This window comes from Rhinolophus sinicus, linkage group LG12 (assembly GCF_036562045.2).
Source record: "Rhinolophus sinicus isolate RSC01 linkage group LG12, ASM3656204v1, whole genome shotgun sequence".
In the NCBI taxonomy this organism is placed as follows: domain Eukaryota; kingdom Metazoa; phylum Chordata; class Mammalia; order Chiroptera; family Rhinolophidae; genus Rhinolophus; species Rhinolophus sinicus.
In genome coordinates this window covers 56923942-56947886 of record NC_133761.1, presented here as the reverse complement: position 1 = coordinate 56947886, position 23945 = coordinate 56923942, and the positions used below count along the sequence as shown (strand labels likewise).

The 23945-nt window shown below is 44.1% G+C and overlaps 2 long non-coding RNA genes across 5 annotated transcripts in view; one reads left to right on the top strand and one right to left on the bottom strand.

Moving 5' to 3' along the window:
- LOC109451963 (uncharacterized) overlaps positions 1-23945 on the bottom strand; it is a 388342-nt gene that overhangs the window by 55184 nt on the left and 309213 nt on the right. The gene's annotated exons all lie outside the window — the stretch shown is intronic.
- On the top strand, positions 10802-23249 carry LOC141567924 (uncharacterized). Its single transcript, XR_012490911.1, has 7 exons — positions 10802-10929; positions 11979-12041; positions 13552-13650; positions 14177-14378; positions 15834-16108; positions 21872-21976; positions 23043-23249. It is a non-coding gene; the product is annotated as an uncharacterized LOC141567924 (long non-coding RNA).

The following is a 23945-nucleotide window of genomic DNA, read 5'->3' as shown; positions in this document are numbered from 1 at the left end:
CCCTTAAGGTGCAGCTCCCAGGAGTAACGGTTCCAAGGACCTGGAGCCCCAAACCCAGCGACCTGTTTCTTATTAGAGTCTTAAAAGCGGAATCTTTAACTTGGAACGCATGCATTTCTTAGTCTGTCTCAACTTTTCTTCAAGGCCATGTTGACAGCCACCCACGGCTGTTTCATGGACAGCGTCTAAGGGACACTGCTTCTCAGGCTTGTGGGCCAAGCATAGTTTCCCTCTGTGTCCCTCCTTTGGTTCCTAAGGCTGCTCCTTCAGCCACCATGCAGCCAGGAGGTCTCACTCCAGAAAGAGCTGGACGTGAAAATCTGCATCCTTCCTCTACTATGTCCTTGCCGCTCATCAAATATGCAGCAACTTGATATCCAACTCGCGTTGTTCACAATGTCTCTATTTCCCCTTCCCAGCCAGAAGGTTCTCCTCCCTCCATCACTGTCCATCCACATCCTCTCTCTGATTCAAGGTTCAAAACAAGTTCCCATTGTGCCACAAGGTTGTTCTCCCCACTCTGGCTCTCACTGGAATCTCTTTTCATTCTATTCCTCAGCACTTGCTGCAGTGATTCATATCCTGTGTGTTCACGTGACTCACCTGGGGACTAGTTCCAAAACATCAACCTTGACCAGACAGACCTGACAAGAGCTTCCGAGGGTGAGCTACAGGCATCTGTGGTTTTACAAAGCTTTACAGGTGATTCTAATGTACAGCTCGGGCTGAGAACCACAGGTAACAACACAAAGATGACTCATTTGATTATTCACTCATAACTTGCTATTGCTACTTATCTGTTTTATGACTATATGCTTTGCAAACTCCTAGAGGACCAGTCTGCCTTTCCTAGTGTACTTAACCCAGTGTTATGTGCAGAGCTGAGACTTTCCTATAAATATCTTGGTATTTATTTATGTAAATAGTAAAGTCACCTACGAGTTGATTTTACTATTTACATAAATACTACACATTAACAAACATGTTTGAATACCTTTACTGTGCCAGGCGCGGGAGCTCTGAGGAGGAAAGTCATATTCTACTTTTTAGACTAGTGTCATTGGCTAACAGTTAAAAGTTGTTGAGAATGTTATTTGCTATAATTAAGATGATTGACTGTGAGCGAGGATAGTGCAACATGGAAGACGTCCCTGATTTTGTGAAAGGTGAGAGGTGTTTGAGAATCTTGTGCCATGAACATTGCACACCTTCCCATGCTGTGCAACAAGCAAAGAGAGGTTGAAAAACCAAACGCACCTACATCTCCCTGCCAGATTACCCCCGAGATGGCCACTCAGTTGGAAGAATCATTGATGGCTTTCCTGCTAAAGGAAATACGGAAGTGCATAGAGTCTGTAAGTGAGAGCATGCATGTTTGCTATGGCACTAACACGGGCTGCATCCAGGTGCCCATGGACTGGGCGTGGGCACAAGGTCAGGTCTGTAGCTCTGTGCAGGCTGCAGGCATCCCTTCGCTGCATCCCTCTGCTCCCAGGGCTGCCCCAGGTAATGTTGGGCAGATCATGAGAGCATTCTCTTAGGTACCCCACTCTGTCCTTCCCACATTCTTCCTTTACCCTGAGACATATGCTCTTTCCACCCCCAGGTACCAGGTATCCATAGGATCTCTCTTCTTTCACGTTTAGCAAAATGTATTCTTAAAAATGGGTCTTATAAATAAATCCATAGAAAGGTGTACTTTACTGATAACGCATTTGTATCTTAACAAATGAATAAGGAAACTGACTTTTATTGAGCTCTTCATTCCAGCTCTGCTATTAATAAATTAAACGGGGAAGGTGGTTAGAAGGCTGGGGTCTCCTGCACCTCAGCACCCATGACTCACAGATGGATGCTTCCTCTTCCTATCTCCTCATAAGGGGAGATATACCTGTTGTTTCCTAGAGGATCACACACTCAGTCTTGATTTCAGATGCCACTCTGTGGTGTGCTATCCTCTCTGGGTGTTTTTCTATAAATGCCCAGTTGATTTTGTTCACAACTCTTCCTAGAGGCACAAGGTTACATTCTAAACTGACCCACTGGTTTCAACTATGAGCTCGGGGAGAGGTCAGGTTCCAGCGAGAGTGGCCATCCTGGCAAATGGTCCTTTGATCAAAACACATCCTTCTGTATGCCATCCACATGCAATAATCTCTGCAATATCACTTTCTATACGTAATATCACCCTTCTATACGTAATGTGGCAGTAATTTATATGCCCCAAGAGTCATAATAGCTCCTATCTCATAGAGTTATTTGAGAATCCAATGAAATAACACATGTAAAAACCTAGCACAGTGCCCAGCACATAGCAAGTGCTCCCCGAAGATCTGCTCTACCATCATCACTTTTCCTTATCAACAGACGATTGATAGTCTGGTGTTTCTCAGGTTACCTCCACAAGTACTAACTCACCCAATTTCCTCCCTGTGTCCACCTCAAGCTGTTCCTTCTTCCTTCTTCAACCGAGTTTCCATTAATGGTGGTGGTAACAGTAGTCACAGAATTAAGAAGCTTCATTTCCTGTTACTTAGGCTTCTGTGAGCTTCATCTAGAAATGTAGACCTGTGTTGGCTGCACTTTGCAGTCATTAAGAATCTAATCACCTTTTCCTTTCTTTTTTTCAATTAAAGTTTATTGGGGTGACAATGGTTAGAAAAGTTACATAGGTTTCAGGTGTACAATTCTGTAATACATCATCTATATATCACATGGTGTGTTCACCACCCAGAGTCAGCTCTCCTTCCATCACCATATAAAGAGTGCCATTTGCGACAACATGGAGGGAACTTGAGATTATTGTGCTAAGCGAAATAAGTTGGACAGAAAAAGTCAAGAACCATATGATTTCATTGATATGTGGGATATAAAACTGAAAACAACAAAGGAACAAGGCAAACAAAGAAACAAAAACTCATAGACACAGACAACAGTCTAGTGGTTACCAGAGGGTAAAGGGGGTGGGGGGTGGTAGATGAGGGTAAAAGGGATCAAATATATGGTGATGGAAAGAGAACTAATCACCTTTTAAAAGAGGCAGGGACCCCTGCTTTATTGATGCTGACCCAGTCTTGATGTTAAAAAGAAAAGCTGGCAAAATTTAGCTTCTAATGTCATAAACACCTACTTAGGATGCTTTGTTAAAGAGAGAAAAAGACAGTGATTGTCTTTGAGATCCTAAAAGTAGGTAATTTATCACCACATAAACAGAGTTAAAGGGAAATTGACTTTGTAGCATAAGACAGCAGTGAAATATAAACCTGCAGACTGAGAAGAAAAGACTCGCAAGTTAAAATTGTGGGTTTAGGGAGAAGAAGGGTGTCCGGGGAGTGAATTTAAAATAAACGTGTAATTATGGAAAGAGCTGAGAATCTCTCAGGGCACTTTAGGCTCCAGATATCTCATATCATGTGACGCTGTTTACTTACGCGAGAACAAAATCAAGCAGGTTGATGGAAAGACCCTAAGTGTCTGAAATAGTCACCTGCCAAGAATGTACCTGATATGTCCAAAACAGGACAGGTTTCTGAAATGGTAAGTCCACAAGACTTCAAGATCTAGGTAGGTTTTGCATTTTTTCTGCCTGTCTGGCTGGTGCTCGCTGGTGCTTTCCCAGTACCAGTTCATTCGTTTTCTGGTTTTTCTCTTTGGCTGCGTTCTTCCTTGTAAGACTGTGCAATTAACAACTATTGGGCTAGACCAGAGGCATGCATGGCTGGCTTGCATGGACTCCATTCTTTAATTTCAGGTTTGGGCATCCGCCATCTATTACATCTCCCTATCTTATTAATTATGGTGCAATCAATATAAATAAACTTCAGGGGCCCTCAGCTACAGGTAAACCACGCCAGCAGAAATCAATGAGGTGTTGAGAAACTCGATGTCACAGAACGCTGATACGCTGATTCTATTTTTCTGGCTGCCGGAGCCCTCCCACAGACGCTAGGACTTGGTTTAGAAATCCCCCTGCCTTTCCCAACTTAGTTCATAATGATCTCATACAAAAATTTGGACTTCTCTGAAGAGGTGCTGGAACAATGGGAACTATGGGGGCTGCATTTTTCTTACTATTGGATTAAATCTGGACTGTGTCCCGTTTGACAGAGTCTGGTCGAGTCTCTCTCAAAGTCATCGCGGGACCACGGGCATCAGAATCATGTGCTTGTTAAAAATGCCCCTCTGGACCTACTACTCATTCAAACACTCACGTTAGGTTAATTGCTGGAGAGTTTAATAAAGGGACCGTTTTCAAAAGGTAGCCAGAGTGAGGGGAACCAAAAATGCAGTGCCCTCTCCTGTAAGAAGGGTCAGACCTCCTGGGTCAGGTCTGAAGGGTCATGGAGAGTCATTATTGGAATCTGCAGTGGAGGGGTTGTATGGGGACGGCCACCAGACAGGATGTCTTTGGGATTCTCCCAATAGAGGGACTCAGCCAGCCCTTGGTGGCCTCACAGGGCGGGCGCCAGGGGAATAGACACCCCAGCCTGTCTTTGTTCCTGACCACTCTTCTCGTGCTGGGATCCCACTGGCGGAACCTAATGGAAAGCCAGAGGCAAGGGGCACACAGGTCAGCCCCCTTGGTCACAAAGCAAGGTGGAGAAGGTGGTGAGTGCATCTGCAGGGACATAAGGAGACTGGCCAGGCCCTGGCTCAAGAACACAGAACTTTGAGATCCAAGGAACAAAACGTTTGCCCTGCCACTGTCCAATCCAGGCCAGGCTCGGTTCATAAGAAAGTGAGAAGAGCGGGAAGGGAAGACAGGACGAAACCAAACATCCCATTATGGGAAACTCAGGAAAAGCCAGTGATCCAGAGAAAGGGAAGGAGGCAGTCAGAGGGACATGAACGAGTCTGGACGCCACGTCCCTGGAGTTCTCCAAATGCCTCCTCACACTGCTCTGCAGGTGACACCTCCCTCCCTTGTACCTCCGTCCTCTGCCTTCTTGTACCTGGCACTTCTCCCCCAGCTCCCCCAGCTAGTGTGCTGCCTCCCGCTGCATGCGCTGGGAGTTTGGGAAGCACTTCGTGTGTTTCTATTCTTCCTCACATATCCAGGATCACTGCAAGTGATTTCCCATGTTGACGGGGACTTTTTCAATGATTCATTTGGCGGATTCAAAGATTTCTGGGACGAGTCACTATCTAAGGTGTGACAGGGAACAAAGAGATGCAGTACAAGTGACAGCAGAGGTGGGCGGCTGAGGGATCCTTCCAGAAAGCTGGTTCAGCACTTTTTTTAAAGACTTTATTGTGAACCTAGGTACAATTTAAGATGACCTAATGGCCTCAAGATCATGTCTCCAAATTAGGAATCACTGCCTGCTCTAAAAGTGGTCATTTATCTCATGGGTACTGTAGCCGTTAACGTAACAAAACCTATTCCAAACCCATCTTTTTTTCAGTAAGAAAAATGCAGATTTTTTCCTGTTTGATGACATACCTTGCTCTCCAACTATATTTTCTTTGGCTAGAAAGTCCCCTCATAGCTCTATTTGCTACACTTGGCTCTAGTCCAGCGTCTTTCTTGTTGTACCAGAGTTTTATAAAGCAAGGAAGTACAACTCAGGCGGTGTAGTTTGAGTCTAGCTGAGAAGAATGAAGGAAAAGTATAAAATTCATTAACTTATCTTCTCTGCTTCTCACTGAAAATGAAATCTGAATTTTTTCTGTTCCCCACGTCCATCCAACTGTACAAACATTTTACCAAAAACAATCAAATTCATAGAAGAGGGAGAACAAACAATAATAGTTACCATTTACTGAGCACATACTATATGTCTGGCGATCTTCTAGCTATGTACTCTGGATTATTTTATCTAATCCTCACAGCGACATCGTCATGGGGTGGGTGCTATGATTCTTCCCAGTTTTCAAGTGTGGCAGTTGAGGTACAGAGTAATCACGTGCCTTGTCTAGGGTCACACTGCTACTAAATTTCAGAGCCAAGGTTAAAAACCAAGGCAGTCAGCTTTCAGAGCCTACGCCCTGGACCACAAAGCCACACTGCCTATGTGGACATTAAGAGTTCCTAGATTTACATTTATCCCTCTGTATGCATACATGATTCATTTTACATCCATTGACATTCACAGAGCACCAGACACTGGCCGAGCTGAATAAGACAGGTCTCTCTCAAGCAGAAGCATCATGAGTCTACAGAGCAGAAGAGGAGAGTGATGTATCGTTGCAACACATACAAGAGACATCATGGGCATGTGAATAAAGTAACATGGAAAGACACAGAGGAAGTGAGTAACTCTGGTTAGGGAAGTTGTGGAAGGCTTCACGGAGGACGTGACATTTAAGTCTGTCAGATAGTAGGCACTTAGTAAGTGTGGATGGATGGATGGATGGATGGATGGATGGATGGATGGATGGATGGCAATAGAAGTTCATCAGGCAGAAAAGAGGATGATAAATGAAGGAAACACTAGATGGTATGTCCTGTAAGGGAAGTGGTTATGTGCTGTTTTCCACTTTCTCCATTACTTTACATCTACTCTGAGCTTTACCAGAAACGCTGAGAAATTCAAAATCTGTAACTCTAAGAGAAATGACCTGGTGACACTGAGTTTTCTGCCTGAAAACATCTACTTTATATCTTAACATGCTACCAGGCTATTTTGTACAAATATAGTCCTTTTCCATTTCAGCTTCATTACAGGGGGCCTTTGCTGGTTTTTGGGGACTTCTAGAAAGCAAGCTACTCTACGAAAGAGTAAAGTTGCTTTAAAAAATCAGCTTTCTCAAGGTACAATTTATGCATGATGAGAACCAATCATTTGGGGTGTACAATTCAGTGAGTTTTGGCATCTGTATACAGTTATGTAACCACCCCTACCATCAAGTTATAAAACAGTTCCTTTACCTCGGATTTTCTTCATGCCCAGTTGCAGTGGCTCCCGGTTCCCTAACCCTGGCCTCTGGGATCCTCTGATTTTTCTGTCACCATAGTTTGGCCTCCATAGAATTTTATGTAGATGCAGTCAAACTGTGGCCATTCAGTCTAGCTTCTTTCATTTAGCAAAATGCTTCCGATTTTCATCTATGTTGCTGCATGAGTCACTCATGCTTTCATTCCTTGTTATTGCTGAGTCGTGCTCCATTGTATGAATACGCCACAATCTGTCTCCATTAAAACAAGTGGATGGGCATTTGAGTTGTTTCTCGTTTGCAGCTATGATGAACAAAGATGCTTAACATAACATGCACAGTTTTATGTGCACATATATTTTTAATGAGATATCATTTTGTTACTAAATATTTTATTGTATCCCTTTTCTTTATTGTAAATTCAGTTACCTCAGTCCTCTATTCTAATGGTTATTTGTATATGTTAATGTTACTAATGTTTTATGTTAACCTTCTATTTTGCTGAATTCTTTTGAGTTTTTTTACCATTAATTTTCGAGGATTTGCCAGGTATACCGTTAAGTTTTCTACAAGGAGAGATTATTTTATTTCTTCTTGGTGTAGTCACTGGCCTATGGTTCCTTTCTCTAGTCTAATTACATTAGCTAGTGCTTTGAGCAGGATGTTACATGGCCGTAAAGGTGGTTCGCATTCTGACCTTGTTCCTGATCTTATTAATAGTAGGAATATCCCTAGGAGTTCTCATTTATTAAAATGCTGGCTTTATGACTGAGGTATATGTCTTCTATCATTTTAAGGAGATAGCCACCCATTCATATTTTCTCAAGAGTTTTCATTAGGAAAGGATGTTGAATTTTGTCAAAGAATTTTTAGCATCTCTAGAAACAATCATATGGAATTCTTTCCCTTAGACCTATGAATATAATGAATTATATTAATATAGTTTCTAGTATTTAATACTTTGAATTTCTGGCATAAACCCCAGGTGTTCATGATGTACTATTTTCATTGTTTCCTTAATGTGGTTTTAGAGTCTGTTCACTAGAATTTTATTTCATATTTTTTTGCACCAATATTCATGTCATGTTGTCTGGTCAGTAATTTTCTTTTTCTGTTTTACTTTTTGTGCTATTTTTATCAGGTGTAGGTATGTTATACTTGTTCAGAAAAAATAATTTGGAAGTTTCCTTTTATTTCATATGCTCTGAAACAATGTGTGTGCCATATAAAACGTAGTTATGAACAATGTAGTTATTTTTAACTCCAATGAGGTTATTTCATGGTAAATTTTCACTGTGGGTCCTCAGGCACACCCATCTCCTCCACTGCTGTGCTCAAGAGGGTTTTTTAGGTTTTAATGTAACGATCAAAGCAAAGGATTTGGCCAACTAACATAGCATTTAATTTTAGAGATGGGCTCTGAATACTAGAGATAATAGGTGTAACTCAAAAGATTATTTCTTCCTTCCCCATAACCTGAAGATCAGACCTTTAGTTTTTTGATGCCACTGTTTGATGAGAAGCAGTTTATGTCTCACCTGGTCCACTTAGCAGTTATATAATCTTAGCCTTAGGGCCTTTTACCCAGGATTGAATAAAATATCATTCCTGAGGAAAACTTTGTGAACTGGAAAATACATGTAACGTCAGTGATTAGTAAAGCTTGTGTTGTGGAAACAGACCACTGGGCTATATCGCTTTGAGTAAGTTACTTAACCTCTGTGAATTTTAGGGTTACCGCTTATTACATAGAAATTGTAGGTTTTATGATTTAACACAAGTAAAGCAGTAGCACAGTGTCTGACGCATAGTAAACCCTCAGTAAATAATTAACTGTTGCTGTTGCTGTTGTTTTCTCTCTGTTCCCTGTTTCCGGGACTACCCAGGAAACCGCTCTGACGCGTGGGCTGGTTCCCAGCAGTGCGTGCGGGTGGGAGCCAATGGCTGAGTGACACCAGGGGACAGACATTTCCTCATGTCTGTAATGGAAGCTTCAGTTCACCTCCCAGAGATCAGCTCGTGGGGTGGTGAACACTTCGATCCGTGAGCAGATCCATGAAAAGAAAGGGAACACCGAGCAGCGCTGACATAACTCACTTTGGATGCAGACTGTACTGAACAGGCATTCTGTAGAGCTTGGAAATAAACTCTGAGCTCACTCACTGTGCCTCCCCTTGGGCCCAACCGAACCTGCCAGCCCTGCCTGTCCTTCCAGGAAGACACACACACACACACACACACACACACACACACACACCTCCCTAGGCACATGGTCTCTCTCCTCTTTTCCCACCTGAGTTGCATAGATCCTGGGCTCCAGGGCACCCGGGAAGCCCCCTGTCCTGTAGCCGGGAGAGACCTAGGGCCTGAGGCTCACGGAGGTCCTGATACAGGAAGAAAAGGCACCTAATGAAGGAAGGAACGTGCTTCGGATGGGTTTTTTAATCGCATGCGAACTCCTTCAGAGGAAGGAAGGGTGGAGGGAGAAGCCAGGGGTTCTGGAGGGAAGAGAAGAAAGAGAAAGTCTCCCACCAGCAGCTTCGAGCTCTGTTGCCCTCTTTCTCTTTTTCTGGTTCTAGCTGCAGAATGGAGCCGAAGATCTAGTTACTCATATGTAAGACACGACCCAAATGCGGAAACCTTGCCTTCCTCATAAACCAGGCAAATACAGTAACAACAAAACACACTCATTAGAGGTTACAGGGGAATGCATTTTGAAAAACAAAGCAAATCAAGTTTATTTGAAAAACAGCTTTTTTATCACACTTGTTGGTGACACGTGGATCATTACACTGTATTTCACTTACACTAGATTGCGGTCTGGTCAGAGCCAGTGGCCCCAAGTCAGTGACCATCTCCACAGGGGAGCCTTTCCACATATACCCAGCCATTCTCTGAATTCCAGCTCTTCTCTCTCGAAGGCATCCTAGAAGATGTTTTGGACTTTCCAGCACATATGATAACGAGAACCATCCGATGGAGCATGTAAGGGTTATCTGGTTGTTACGAGTTAGTTGCATCTCTGCAACTAGCTGCTATGTGCCCTGACGGCAGAAATCCCTTTGCATTCTTGTCTCCTCTTCCTGCCTGTTATGACACAGGTTGAGCAACTAGTGTGTAATGTACGTAATGTATAACGTGCCCAGTGTATAGTGCACAGTGAGCAATACACCTAGTGTATAATACGTCCAGTGTGTAATGCACAGTGTATAATGCATGTAGTGTCCAACGTGAGCAGTGTGTAATGTACCTAGTGTATGTGTCTAATGTATAACACACATAGTTTTAATGCACCCCATGTATAATGCACGTAATGCATGTCACGTGTTGTTTGTAATGCCTGTGGCGTGTAATACACAGAGTATGTAATGCACCCAGCATGCAATGCACCTAACGTTATATGACACAATTGCTTTGCAATTGTACAGACGGTGACGCATGCAGCCCCACCAAGCTTTTTTATCTTCCTCTGTCAGTACGCCAATTCCAGTAGGTAAAATAGTTTTTCTATCGGTTTTTTAAAAACATATGCAGCAACTCACTTTCCTTTACTCTTTTTTAAGGGCAGTTCTTTAGGAAACCTCAGATAACCAAACCCGAGTACTTTTTACAATAGTTTGCACCCTTGCCTGCCAGCAGAGCACTATTTGGTAAAGGCAGTTTCTCTTCCACTGTGATCACTCAGAGAGGACAGGGACGCGATCGGTTGTCCTCTCGGGTCACCCAGCCTGGGGTGGAGATTTGGCTCCTGTGGCTTTCATCCTGGCTGGCCATCCTCAGCCTGACCCTTTTGGGCACACATGGAGAGCGTGGCTCCTTCTCCAAGACCGTTCTTTAAAAGCTCCCCTCTGCCCTTTTGTCTCTCCGCTGTGTTGCCTGCCAGCAGTGATGTCTAACGTCTCCACTTGGCAGCCAGGACCCGTGAGGTCATCTTTTCACTGCGCGCTGCTTCCTTCAGCATTTAGACTCTGGCTGTGACTCAGTATTTACGATCACATCAACCTGTGAGGAACGTGGTGTCGAAGAACGAAGGCGGCTCTCGCTGGCACCAAGGTAAGTGTGGACATGTTCTTGGGGGGAGCACGGAGCTGGGGGCAGTGAGAACTGAGCTTGGTGGGCGGGGGTACCTGCCTGTCAAGTGCGCTCTTCAGCACCTGGCAGGACATCAAGTCCCACAAGGAGGAGAATGGCCCGTTGTGTTCAGTCTAGTCCGCGCTGTGGCTTGGGAGGGGAAAGGGGCAGTCTGCTTGCCGGCCAGGGTGTGCAAAGTCCCCATGCAGCCACCCACGGTGACTTCCATGCAGGAGGAAGAACGTGTCCCCTCGCTGGGGAAGAGGGCAAAAACCATACACACCGCTGATCAATCTTGCTCCTACAGCGAGAAAAGTCCTTTCTGGTGTGGAGGGGAAGACATACAGAAGGAGAGGCGCACACAACAGATGGAGGCCTTCAAGTCCACAGGATGGTCTTCAAAAAATGTGTCACAGTTTCTAAGCACAGTGACATCACAAATGTCATTCACACTACGACTCTGGTATGCATACCCGAGATGACTGCATTTTGTCTATAGCGGTTTCTTTCCTGAAGGCTCACTGACCACTTGGAGGGGAACTAACTCAGAGCTCTATGGACTTCAAACCTAGTCCTGTCCGATCGTTTAAACAGCCTCGTTAGTGAATGTTTAGGCCACATGCTGGCTCTCAGATGCCTCCGCCTTCTGCCTCTGTCCCTCAGATATGGTGTCTGAGCAGCGACTCGTGCTACCTTATGGCAGAGGCGAGGACGATGGGTCCTCCAGCTTTTCTGCTTCCTGGAGGACCTGACTGTTACCCAGTCTCTGCCATTGGTGCACACGTGTGAGTCTAGGGTCACCTGACTCCCTGGGGACTATTGTCAGGTCCTGACCATGACACATAGGAGCCAAGGGTGGACCAGCAAGCTGAGCTTTAAGACCTCCTGCTGTGGACCATGCAGTCTGGCCAAGCTGACCCTGATGGGCTGCACCTGGGCCAGCATGACTCTGCCTATGGTCAGGGGACCAGAGGGAGCGGGCAAGAGCACCTCCTTGCATGCTGGCTCTCTGTCTCTGTCTCTCTCTACAGAGCCTGCTTTCTGGGCCTCACAAACTTAAACATCCTGGAGTACAAGTTTAAGCTCCAAAGAAGGTAAGGAGAACCCAGAGTGACAATGTGATCACCTAATCCACTGGTATTCCAGCACAATTTAAAGACCCTCTATTTATAATAACAGTCATCATCACCATCATCTAACTTGGAAGCCCAGTATGCCAGACAGGTGAAAGCAGAGATGGTGAAAGCAGAGAAAGCCTGTTGAGGCAGGTGGGGGGGGCAAACCTGTCAGGGTAGGAACCCCAGGATTTCACAGATACTATTCTATGAACACCACTGATCTTTTTCAAACCCATGATCTCCTAGGTGGAGAAGCTGGGGCCTAATGTATGCAAGTAAGTCATCAATGCAAGTTGCAAATGGCAGAGACTTAAAACCATTCTCTGAACTTTTCTCTCCATTATTTAGTTTCCCCAAAACCTTAACCTGATTATAAGAACCATACACTGCTGATGTTCAACGGCAAACCTACGTTTGATGCCCCAGAGGCAATGGCTTTCATTGGCAAGAAGCAATTCACCATCGAAAACAAATAGTTGAACGGTCACGCTTAACAGCAGCAAAAGTGAAAAATTCTAACATGCTTCAAATATGACTAGTCTTTACTTAACGACTTCCTTATGTCTGGCCCCAATGTGACATGCAATCAAGTTTCCTGGAAGTAGATAGTCATGCTCAAGTCCCAGAGACACAAGCAGACGTTACCTACCTAACACTCTGCTGCACTCAGGTCTATTCTGATTAATACTCTGCTGAGAAACGACTGAGCGGACTTCAGAATGCTAGTGGACTGTTCCACGTACTTGCTGAAGTAAAGTTTACCTGAGGTCTCCAGAGCAGGGGAGCAAACAAATGACTTTTTTAAGGCAGTGGTTAGAATACCATGCTGAATACCTCAGCATGAACACACGAAGAAGCGAATTTCAAGGAGACACTGAAAATGAACGTGTCAGGCCCTTTCAGCCCTCTCTTCAAGCAGCTGGCATTTGACTCTTCAAACCCCAAACCACCGCCGGATGGGAGACATGGGGCTCCGAGGGCCCTTTACTGCACAGCCAATGACTTGTAAACACACCTTGTCACTACATGTGTTCAGGCAATTACTGGGCAATGAGACCTGCCAACTACCTAGCAATTAAAAGATGGAGTCTCGTGTGGGCTGTCATTTAGGAAGCAGTGGCTGGTTTCCTCACTTCAGTGACACGACCACATCCTCTTGAGAAGACCAAATGCTTTCAGGAACCATTCGCTAGGCGATCCATTTATAGAATAACTGAATTACAGAGGGCAGATAGCGCTAGTTCTGAGGTGGTTCAACGCAGTTCTTCCTGGATGAAGGAGAAAGCCGTAACTGACTGAGAAACCATGTCTGGAAATACCTGTGTTCAGGGTGCACATGTAGGGTGAACACTTACGTAACAAGTGTCTACCAGGCGCAAGGCCCATGGGGAAACCTGTACCAAACAGGCAGCCTTACACAAGATCCATGAGGCTCTGGGTTCTGCGTGGAGCACTTTCCATCTATCTTCTCATTTAATCTTCCCAGCTCGCCTGGAAGGGAGAGGCTGTTATCTTTATTTCACGGACAAGGCTTCTGTGAAGCTCATCTACATCTCCGCTGCTGGTGGATGGCTGAGTTGCAACGGTAACGCACACACCTTCTAACTGCACTTCCCATGTTTATTCTCCCTTTTCTTTGTCTTGGGATAAAGGGAGATGGAACCGAATGCAGAGATGTAATTCTAGCTTTCCAAGAGATTGCTGAGCGTGAAATGACTTGAGAACAGTTTAAAAGTAGCCTGTGAGCCAGGGGTGCAGGACTGCAGTGTGGATTTAGGATGGCATGTCAAGAGTACAGTTAATCTAGAAGGATGTCCTAAATGGATGTGATTTCTCATCCAGGGTCTAAAACATATGAATATTTTAACCTCATCTACCGCAAGTAATTATGTTTCCATAGTTGCCATCAGCCTACCTCTGTGACTAATTGGACTGAGGGCTGGAAATGTGTTTTTCTTACCTTTGAAAATACGATACACTAGACATTACTGGCAGGTGTGATCTTGTTTTGCCTGAAAACCAGCTGGTCAAGAAAAACCTTGGTTTGGGGAGTGATTTTAGGTGTTTGATAAACAGAGTCCTAATATGCTTTCTTTTCCTTATTATTTCAGAGACTACTTCAAAGCTGGGAGGTAGTGTTATGAACAGTTATCAAGTTTTGCTAGTTTGAAGACAAATAGACCGGGCATAAATGGTAGAAATCTGGGTCAACCCGAACAACTGAAACGTGAACGCATTTTTGGCTTTAGAACAAGTGCTAAAAACAGGAGTTCAGTTTCTACTAATGTGAAGAACCCTCAAGAGGTTTGTTGGGTAAGAATTTGGTTATCAATGTCAGGTACTAGAGTGGGTGATTGGAGTAGAGAAGAAGATGGGATAAGGAAAGAGACCTGGTTTGTTTGTTACCAGCAAGATGGTTTTGTCACTCTACACTAGTCTCATTTATATGACTGAAATAATACAAGGTAATCGTATGTGAAATGTATGCAAAAGTACTTGGTCAGTTGCAGAAATCCTGCAATCATAAGGTATTAGTGATACCTGGGTCCTTGCTATATCATTCCAGGTCAGTGAAATTCACATATTCTTGTAGAAACTCAAATATGGTCTCACTTATTTATGATTACTAATAACTATAATCCAGCAATAGCGTATTATTTAAAGTAACGGATTAGTGTTTATAGTAAAAACTATTTTAAAATACCTATCAAAATTCTAAGTGGTTATCACTGTTCTAGAAAATAACTGTTTTTCACAACTGAAAGATCCAACTCAAGCCTGAAAGCATGGTACTCAGAGTTGAAATCATGGCAGCGTAAAAATCTTCAGATTTTCTTTATTTCTATGTTGCCATCAGTGGACTGAAGATATTAGCCTGACTTGACTAGGTGACATTGGTAAGTCGTTTAGCTATTCCTGCGCCATTGGCGGCATACCTATATAATACCCTAATCAGAATGTTCTTTGCCTCCCTTGGAAAAGAATGACAAAAGATGAGATCAGCTCTGTCGTGACTGACCCTAGAGCGTCACAAACCAAAGAACGAGAAAAGCCCACGGTCCTGACATCTTCAAGGGTAGTGATGACATTTAACAATATATCTGTTTTCTTTATTTTCTTCCAACAAAGTTAAGTTTGCGTTTCCGATGATAAGCCATGTTGTCATTGACGGTTAGAGAACTGGGGAGTTGTACTGACACCAACCTATTCTGTGTTGAGGCGTCAGTGTTGGTCCATCAACTCTGACTGCCTTCCGTCACTCTGTCCTGACTGCAGCCCCCATCCCTGCTGTTCTGTGAATCACATTCAATCCTAATGAAGCAGAGTCAGATCGGTGCATCCTCAGTAGCCAGCCAGTGAGGCCTGTGACTGGCCTCCAACATGAGGTCCAGCCCTGCAGGATGGTGCTCCAGAAGGAAGGCTGGATCCAGGCTTCCTAACTACGATACACCAGGTAGAAAAGTGACAAGTAGGCTACGTAGGGTGGGAGCCAGGGGTTGCCCAAACATGGTTATCAGACTTTGCTGCAGCCTTAGGAAGACAGAAGAAAACCAACAGAGTCAAAATGCAAACCGACGGAAGGAAAGGTTATTCACAGCTGGTGGGGAAGCCTGGGGTTGTCGCATAGGGGAAGTTATTAAATCAACGGTTACCTCAAATTGGAGGTAACCTTCCTGGGGATTTTGGAGCAGAAAATTTGGGTAATTTGCTGTTGCTATTTTTCAAGTCTGAATTTTTGGTTGTTGTCATCACTGGTTTATTTTATAGCATAACTCATGTAGGAAATATCCAAGTTAAGAACAGAACTGAAAGTCCCAGCAGGAATGTGGAGAGGAAGACCTGGGAAAGCCAAGCGCCTACATGCTTCTGTCTAGCAAGTTCATGGCTCCGAGGACCCACTTCCCGAGCCGGGAGCCGTGCCACTGGAGGAGGACCCTCCAAGCTTGGGGGTTCCACAACTTTAGTAGAAGCTCTGGGTGTTCCTCTCTTTATGGATAAAGAGCAAGAAACTGCCAGCCTTATCTTGTGAACAGCTTTGCCTTGTGAGTAAAAAATGTCACATATATGGCAGGGACAGTCTCTTAGAGAATGGCTGCTGTACCAAGAACCCACCTTGCCTTCCTTCCCCAGCCCACCCAGTCAGGTATGCGACAGGCACACTGGTGAGATAGTGACTGCTTCCTGTCCTACCCTAGCCCTTCCGCTACTTCTATAATCACTTGTTTCCACTTCCTGAAACCCTGGCTTCCCTGTATCACACCTTCCTGTAGGAGGAGAAGCAATGGTAAAGGTAAAAATCTTGGCGGTAACAAAGTTCATTTATAGCTCTGAGTCTCCATGCAGCCCATGGATTGATTTAATGGCATCCAGTGACTTTCAACTTGCAACCTTCTTGTGCCTGCCAGATTCCAGGTATCTCGCAATGTCTTGCTGAAGATTTGTTTTAGTTTGGGTCCCACTTCACCTACGGAAGAAGAGGCTGAGACAAAAAAAAAAAGTGGGGTGCAAGTAATTTATATTTGGGAGAAGGTTGAAGGAAACACTGGTGAGAGAGTGAAGTCAGATGGGAAAGAGAAGGCAGCCAATAAAGAGCTAGGAACTAAGTTACCACGTTGGGCAACTGAAGTTTAATCCTGTTGGAGAACTCCGGGAGAATGCCAGAGAACACGTGTTCCAGAGAACATGGCCAGAGGGGCAGGGGCGGTGGGGTACTGACACACTAAGTCCAGCAGTAGGGACTGAGGACTTTAATTTCCTATTCTGTCCTGCTGCACAGGTGGGAAAAACAGCCTCTGGTGGCAGTTGGAAGGTGGCCCCTGTTTACTGAAGTGGGAAGGGCAGGGGAAATAGGTCAGGGCACTGACAGCTTCTGTCACACCGTGGAAAGTTCCTCACTGCTGCTACCCATGCTGTTCTCTGCTCCACTGTCTGTCTGTGACATCTGCTTGAGTACCTCTCCGGTAAAATTATGGCTGACAGGAAATGGCTCTTCCCCGCCAGGGTTACAGTTCAGGTAGAAAGATCCCCGAAGTGTTGTGACATCCTTAGAACACCTGTCGCCAGAAGCTAGGGGCACGATTTCTAGCCTGGATTAACTGAGTTCAATTGGCATGGCACCAAGCAGGGTCCCACACAAATTCATGTCCATCTGCTGAAAACCACCGAGGGCCCTGGACACAGAGGCCTCGAGGTGAGTTGTTGACTCACCCAGTGACACTCGAAAGTAAATTGGCATCTTCTACCCTTTTCTTTTCAAGGATCCAAATCCCAGTTTCACAAGCCTGGTACTTGGTCTTAAAGCCCGCAGAGCTGTGCCCCTTGGAGTCCATCACACACTCTGCCAAGTCTCTGGAGATGGACATACTGTTCAGACCTCCATGGATGCCACATTCCTACACTGCTTGGATCAATTTCCCACTAGGCTGTGGGTTCCTGCTTCTCATATATCTTTCCACGTACCAAGTGCAATCTTTGACCTGTGAGAATGGTCATTCAATTTTAGTTAAATGGCCACGCCCAGAAAAGGCAGAAGCATGAAAACCCAAGGTCCCACCCCAGAGCTCCACTCCTGCACTCTCTCTCTCAACACTACCATATTTTTGAGGAGACAAGGTGGCTTTGAAGCTTTTGTTTAAGACATGGAAAGAAGAGAGGTCGGACAAATGAGGCATGAGAGCAGAGAGTGACATTGTAGTCTCTTATTTGCAGAGAGAAGGCAGACACGAGGGGAGATAGGAGCCTGGAACAGGTGTGTCACTCCACTGTGTCCCTGAACTTCAGAGGAGAGCTTGGAGGACCACCACGGCAGGGCATGTTGCTGAGTTTCTGAAGAAGGATGGAGATAATAGCAGCAATAACCTGATGCTCAGGACCCAGGATTGGAAGGAAACGTGGATGTCACTGCACTCACCTGTTTCACTTTTCAGATGAGCACGTGGAGGCCACAGAGGGACAGTAATATGCTGAGGTTACACAGTAGTTGGTGGCAAACCACAGGTGGCTCCTGCTTTAGGGGATGCTTCCCCTTGAAGGGAAGACCCATGAAAGGTCTGCATTGAGAGCGTCTTCATAATATCCTTTTGAGGCACTTGAGTACAGCTCTGATGCCCCTCTAGCTTGGCTGTGTTAGAAACATCCCAGAGATAGTGAACTGTATCTGGGACTAGTGAAGGTCAAAGTTGATCCTGTTCTTTTTCCCCCCATTTGTTTAGCTACCCTACATTCAGGTGTTTGGGGGAGCATCTCTCTCTGCCTACTGCTGTAAAACATGCTGAGCCAATGCCCGACTATTCCCTGATACAATTAGGACATCCTCTCTATCTGTGGGAAATTTGATGGCTTCACAGTCAACAGCAGACCCACTATTCAGGAAGCAGGACAAAGCAGAATGACTAAGTGCTGGGGACAGGTAGTCAGTGCTAGAGGAGCTCAGAGGTCGGTGACCTTCCAGGTGGCTGAAGCGGGTAGAGAGGGAGTCATGGGAAGGCTGACGAAGCCAGCCCAGAAAGCTTCTGCTCACACAGAGGCAGGGGGAGGAATGGGTTCTGTGCGATACCACGGGCACAGGGGCAAGAGGAGGGCAAACCTCCCACCTCAGGTATCTACTGCTCCTATTTCCAGGGCAGACAAAGTCAGGGCTCCCAGGCAAGCCCTGGGGTTGAAAGGGAGACCCTGCTTATCCCAACTCCGTTAACCAGTGGGAAGAATTGGGCTGTGTCACTGCAAGTTAAGAAAGTAGCATATCAGGCAGAGTATTAATGAACACAAACTATAAAATATAACACTCTGTTCTTCAAAGGATAATGTCAGACAGTAGTTCTCAACTTGTACGGCACTGGGTTTAGAAACTTCATAAAGATTTTTAGAAAGATTTTTAGAATAGTGCCACAGCTATTAAATGAGAAAATCTAAAACTTGACAATGAGTGGCAGGGGAGAATGGAGAAATTATAAACCTGCCGAATGTCTGAGTCAACACCACACTGGAAAAGAAATTGAAAACATCTGACTGAAAAATCCATGGTTGCAGAGTAGATTTGACAAGCTCTTGGTTAAGAAGGTAGAGTACAAAAATTTGAGGATCACTGCATTTGATGGTCCTGTCTTTTGCCAAACTCCCCCAGACCAGAAAGGATTGCTTTTCTTACTAAAGTATTGGGGTTAGTGAAAAAAGGGCTACCCATAAATTAAACATACAGATCAAATAATAAAACGTAAAAACCATATATATAAAGACATAAAGATCTGGACAAAAAGTTTTAAAAAACATATATATTTCCAAATATGTAGTCATCTAGTTAATGGATAGCATTCTCATTTATTTCTTAGTATTGGGTATTTTCTAGAAGCAACTTCCATTATAACACGTATTCCTGTATATTCGCCGTATGTGATTCTCATCCTGATAACACGTCTCCATTTTGAAACAGCAATCTAAGGTGTCAGTGGAAATGTTCTCTTGGAAAATGTGTGTTGTCTTTCACAGGACAGACATGATTAAGTGAACGGGCATGGAGAGGTTTGTCCACGTGAGGCCTGGGAGAGAGGACACGTGAACGCTCTCTTCTACTCTGGACTAATTGTCCCTCATGTCACCCCCTCCCAACTTCGCTCAATTATTAGCTGTCCTTAAGAACACTTTGCCAGCACAGAGAGGTGTTGATTTGCAGTCCAGGCCGTTAGACCCTAAAGCTTAGAGACCGTGACATGTAGAGAGACATGAAAGAAAGCAGGGTATTGCTTTCTTCTTTTCCTGGGTAAAATGTTAAGTGACAAATACGCAAACAGACGGAGAGGACCTCTGGGGGGTAAACGCTGTGTAGCCATCTCAAGGGAGCTGACTGTATTAGAAGAAGGCAGAAGTAATATCCTATTGAAATAACTTTGGAAATTTTGAGATGAAAATACCAAAGGAGGAAATGATGGATGTACCCATCATACAGGATCATACAACTCACCTTAGTCCTCAAGACACACACACACACACACACACACACACACACACAGACCCCTACACAGATGAGAATATGAAGCATCAGTCACATGACGTGACTCCTCCCCAAGCAAAACAAATCAGTAGCAAAGCGAGGGCTAGAACGCAGACCTCTGAATTTTTAATGCATTTCTTCACGATGCTGCTTTTTGATTAGCTGGAAGGAAGCCATCCAAACTTCAAAATGATTTAAACTATTTGAAATGAGACATTCTTTCCCCCATCACAGCCCCTTTCCCTGTCTCTGCCCCATCGAACTGTCCTAAACCGCAGACCTGCTCACCCCGTTTCCTGGTACAAAAACCCACCAAGAAATAAGCAGCTGCTTAATTTCAACCCAGAGAGGCTGCAACACTCCACAGGCTGCTTCCTCACTAGCTCATTGCCCTCTTTCCATGCCTTTTCGTTTGGAGTGTCTTCCAGCCAAATAAGACCACCCGCTGCTATGCTTCCTCCTCCACCCCCGCACCTCTGCTCACCTTGCCCCCTCCCAGAAGCCCCCACACCGGTCCACCCTGTGAAAATCTCAGTCGTCCTTTAGGGCCAGATCTCACAGAAGTCCCAGCTGTCTGCCATTGCTCCTCTTCTGCCTTGCTTGTTTCTCTGCATCAGCTTTTGTCACTGTCTACCTACCTCCTGCTGCTTTGTAAGTTCTTTAAGGAAAAAAAATCCCTCTATTACTCTTCTCTGCCTCGGCAGAGTTGGTACAGTGCTAGACACATAGCAGGTGCTTAGTTGAAAGAAATTGTTGACGAAACAAATGTGTAGTTTAATTAGCAATGTAACAACTCCACCCTCCTCCACCCCAGAATCAGTGAACACACATGCAAAGATTTCAAATATAGGATCTTGGTGAATAGATAAAATCATTACGCAATCATCTATTTTTTGACTACACATTTCTTTGGCATGATGTCTGCATAATCCTAGTCTCTCAGTAAAATACTCAGTAACTAGAGATTTAAAATCAATTTTAAACTCAAAAGCAACACACATTGTCTTCAGTCAAGAAACCAGACAATCCCCTACTAAGTTCCCCAGTTATATACAGGGTCACAGTTTGTCACCATGCATTCATTTCAATGACGCCCACTGCTACAGAAATGTCCGATTCCAGAACTTATCAAGTGGCATTAAATAGAGTATCTGCTTCTGAAATTTAGTAAATGTTTAGTATCGACACATGTGCTGTGACTATTACCAAAGAATAGTTTTTGGAAGAAAATACCAGGTAGGTAAGTGGCCCGTGGGGGGACAGAGGGGTGTGTGCCACACTGCCAACTTCAGATGTAGTTACAACGCTACCAAGTTCAGCACTTGCATATCTGGGGACGCAAAATGATGTATCCATTTTGCAGTTAATAAATACAGACGGTGAATAATCATTCTCCCTTCCCAAGCTGTACATTAGCACCCCCAAATCAGGGACTGGACGGTCCCTCACATTGTACACATTAAAGGAGGAAGGCAAGGCCCCTCTAGCCCTGCCAGGTTCTTTCTCCTTCTTTCTCCTTCATGGTGATCTTACCCCTCCCGATATCGAGGAACCTGACCTAGCCTCATGTGTGTTCTCCCCTGGGTGCCCATATTCACAGAAGCTCTAACAAAGTCTTGGGGCGTCATCTTTCAGTGTAGCACATTTAACTCCGCCTCCTGAAGTATTCTGACTGTGAGGTACTCTTTGAAGCGGCCAAGACAAAAAAGAAAGAAAACAAACTCCTGAGCCCCAGCAAGATGAATTTATAACAGTGCCCTGTCAGGTGTCTGGAGATAGTACATTAAATCAGGAGTTATTCACTCTATCTTTCCCAAAGGCCTACTTTGAACCTGGAACCTGGGGCTGAGACAGCCCCGCGGGGAAGGCTTGTGGCAGAGGGGGCTACTGGCAGTCTGTTGCCCCACGTCGTTGGATGCGAGGGGTGAGTAAATGAAGACTTGGCTTACCACTTCTGAAAGGCTGCCAAGGTCTGTGTCATCCCTGGAGTTCTAGATTTGTTGTTCTGTCTCGTCTAAATGAACATTCCCTCCACAGGGCTTGTAATACCAAGGCTTTCATGCACACTTTCCCCCCAAGTTGGGCAGGCCCGCTCTGCTGCATTAAATCAGTCGTGATCCAAGCTGAGTCTTGCTTAAAAGTGACTTCCAATTAACATGCAGCAACATGGTCTAAGGGCTCCAAATAGATCAATTAAATAGCTGTGTTGTGAGGAACTCATTTCCCATGGGTCTCATCTTTTTGTCCTTCATGTGTTGGAAAAAAAGTATATATATATATATATATATATATATATATATATATATATACTTTTATATATGTATATATATAGTGACTCCTCCGAAAAAATATGAAATGATCTGATTAAAAGATTGCTTTTGATGCTGTATTTGGGGTTTATGGAAATTTTTTTTAACTAGTTTCTGTCTGACAGTCATTATCCACCAGACTTTGAATCATAAAGCTCACCTTGTCACCCTGCCCTCTTCCTCCCAGGAGAACGTACAATCACAGGTTATTATGACCTAAGTGTGTATATATGTAGCCCAAGGATTAAAAAAAGAGGCTCAATCCAGTGTTTAAGATCCTGACAGTCACCACAGAAGAGAAACAGCGAACCTTTATGCATTATTCTGAATGTATTATATCTTTCTCCAAAATAGCTCAAAATATTTCTACAACGGTTTTTTCATTTGTTATCAAAAGCAAAATACTAACACGTTGTGATGATTTAAATAAAACTCCTGCTTTAGGATTATTGGCATATTCTGATTTTAATTAATCATCATCCTGTCTTTTCAGCATTATACTTAAGAATTACTACATAGGACAGAATAACAATGCATATACTTTTTGTTTTTGTTTTTTGTTGTTGTTTTTTTTTTTTTGCTTCTTTCTTTTAGTTCTCCTTCATAGATGATACTTAACTTTCTTTGGGATAAATAACTACCTCTCTGAAACCCCAATCTTTTCCAAAAATTCTTTCACAGTTTGTCTCAGACCTAAGTGCACCTGGGCAATGATTGGTCACGCTCCGTGCTGTGGAAAAGGTGAATATTCCTTCCGTCCCAGCAGGAAGAAACTCACATGGGGCTCTGTGACTGATTAAAGGCGGAAATGTACACGAAGCCCAGCCCATGCGTCCTGAGTCCCACGAATCTGGCTCCAACTCTGCGATGAATTCTCTCCTCCCTGCAGTGAGTTCCTTTGCTACAATGTGCCAGTTTTCTTATCTGTAAAATGGGGGGATCCCACTCCTTCTCCAAGGGTTTGACTGGGCAATTGCTATGAGCTACGTAGATGAATAAAGATATTAACCTTTGCCAGCCCAGATCACTGCAGTTGTTTTTCTGAATCAGTTGGGAAAAAATCTTTTCATTTAGGCTATATTTCCATGAAGATTTTAAGTATTACGCATAGAGCTTCTAAATGTTAAAAGACCCAAATCTGTAATTTACCAGATTTCCTTGACATGTCTTCTATTATTTCTATACTTAAGTTCTGACCTCTTGGGGATGACTTATTTCTATTGTCTTCTCATTTTCTGTGGTTTTCTTTTTAAATACTTAATTCATTTTTTCCAGTTCTAATTTATTTTTGTATGTCTGAAAAGGAAGGCCTGGGCTGATCTTTGTTTCCAAATGCTAATAGTTTTTACAGCACCATAAATGGAGTTTGGATAATGCCATGCTTCTCCATTGCATTGTGATGTCTCCTTTTTAACCGCATATTTAATTTTTACATGTAAGAATCAGTCTTCTGAGAAAATGTGACTTCTTTCTCCTTTGAAAGCACACAGCATCATCTCTTTTGTCTTTATTTTTTTTCCCTCTAAAAACCTGTCTTATGCCACACTCTATGAGATGGCAACCTTTTCCAGGGCCTCTCTCCCT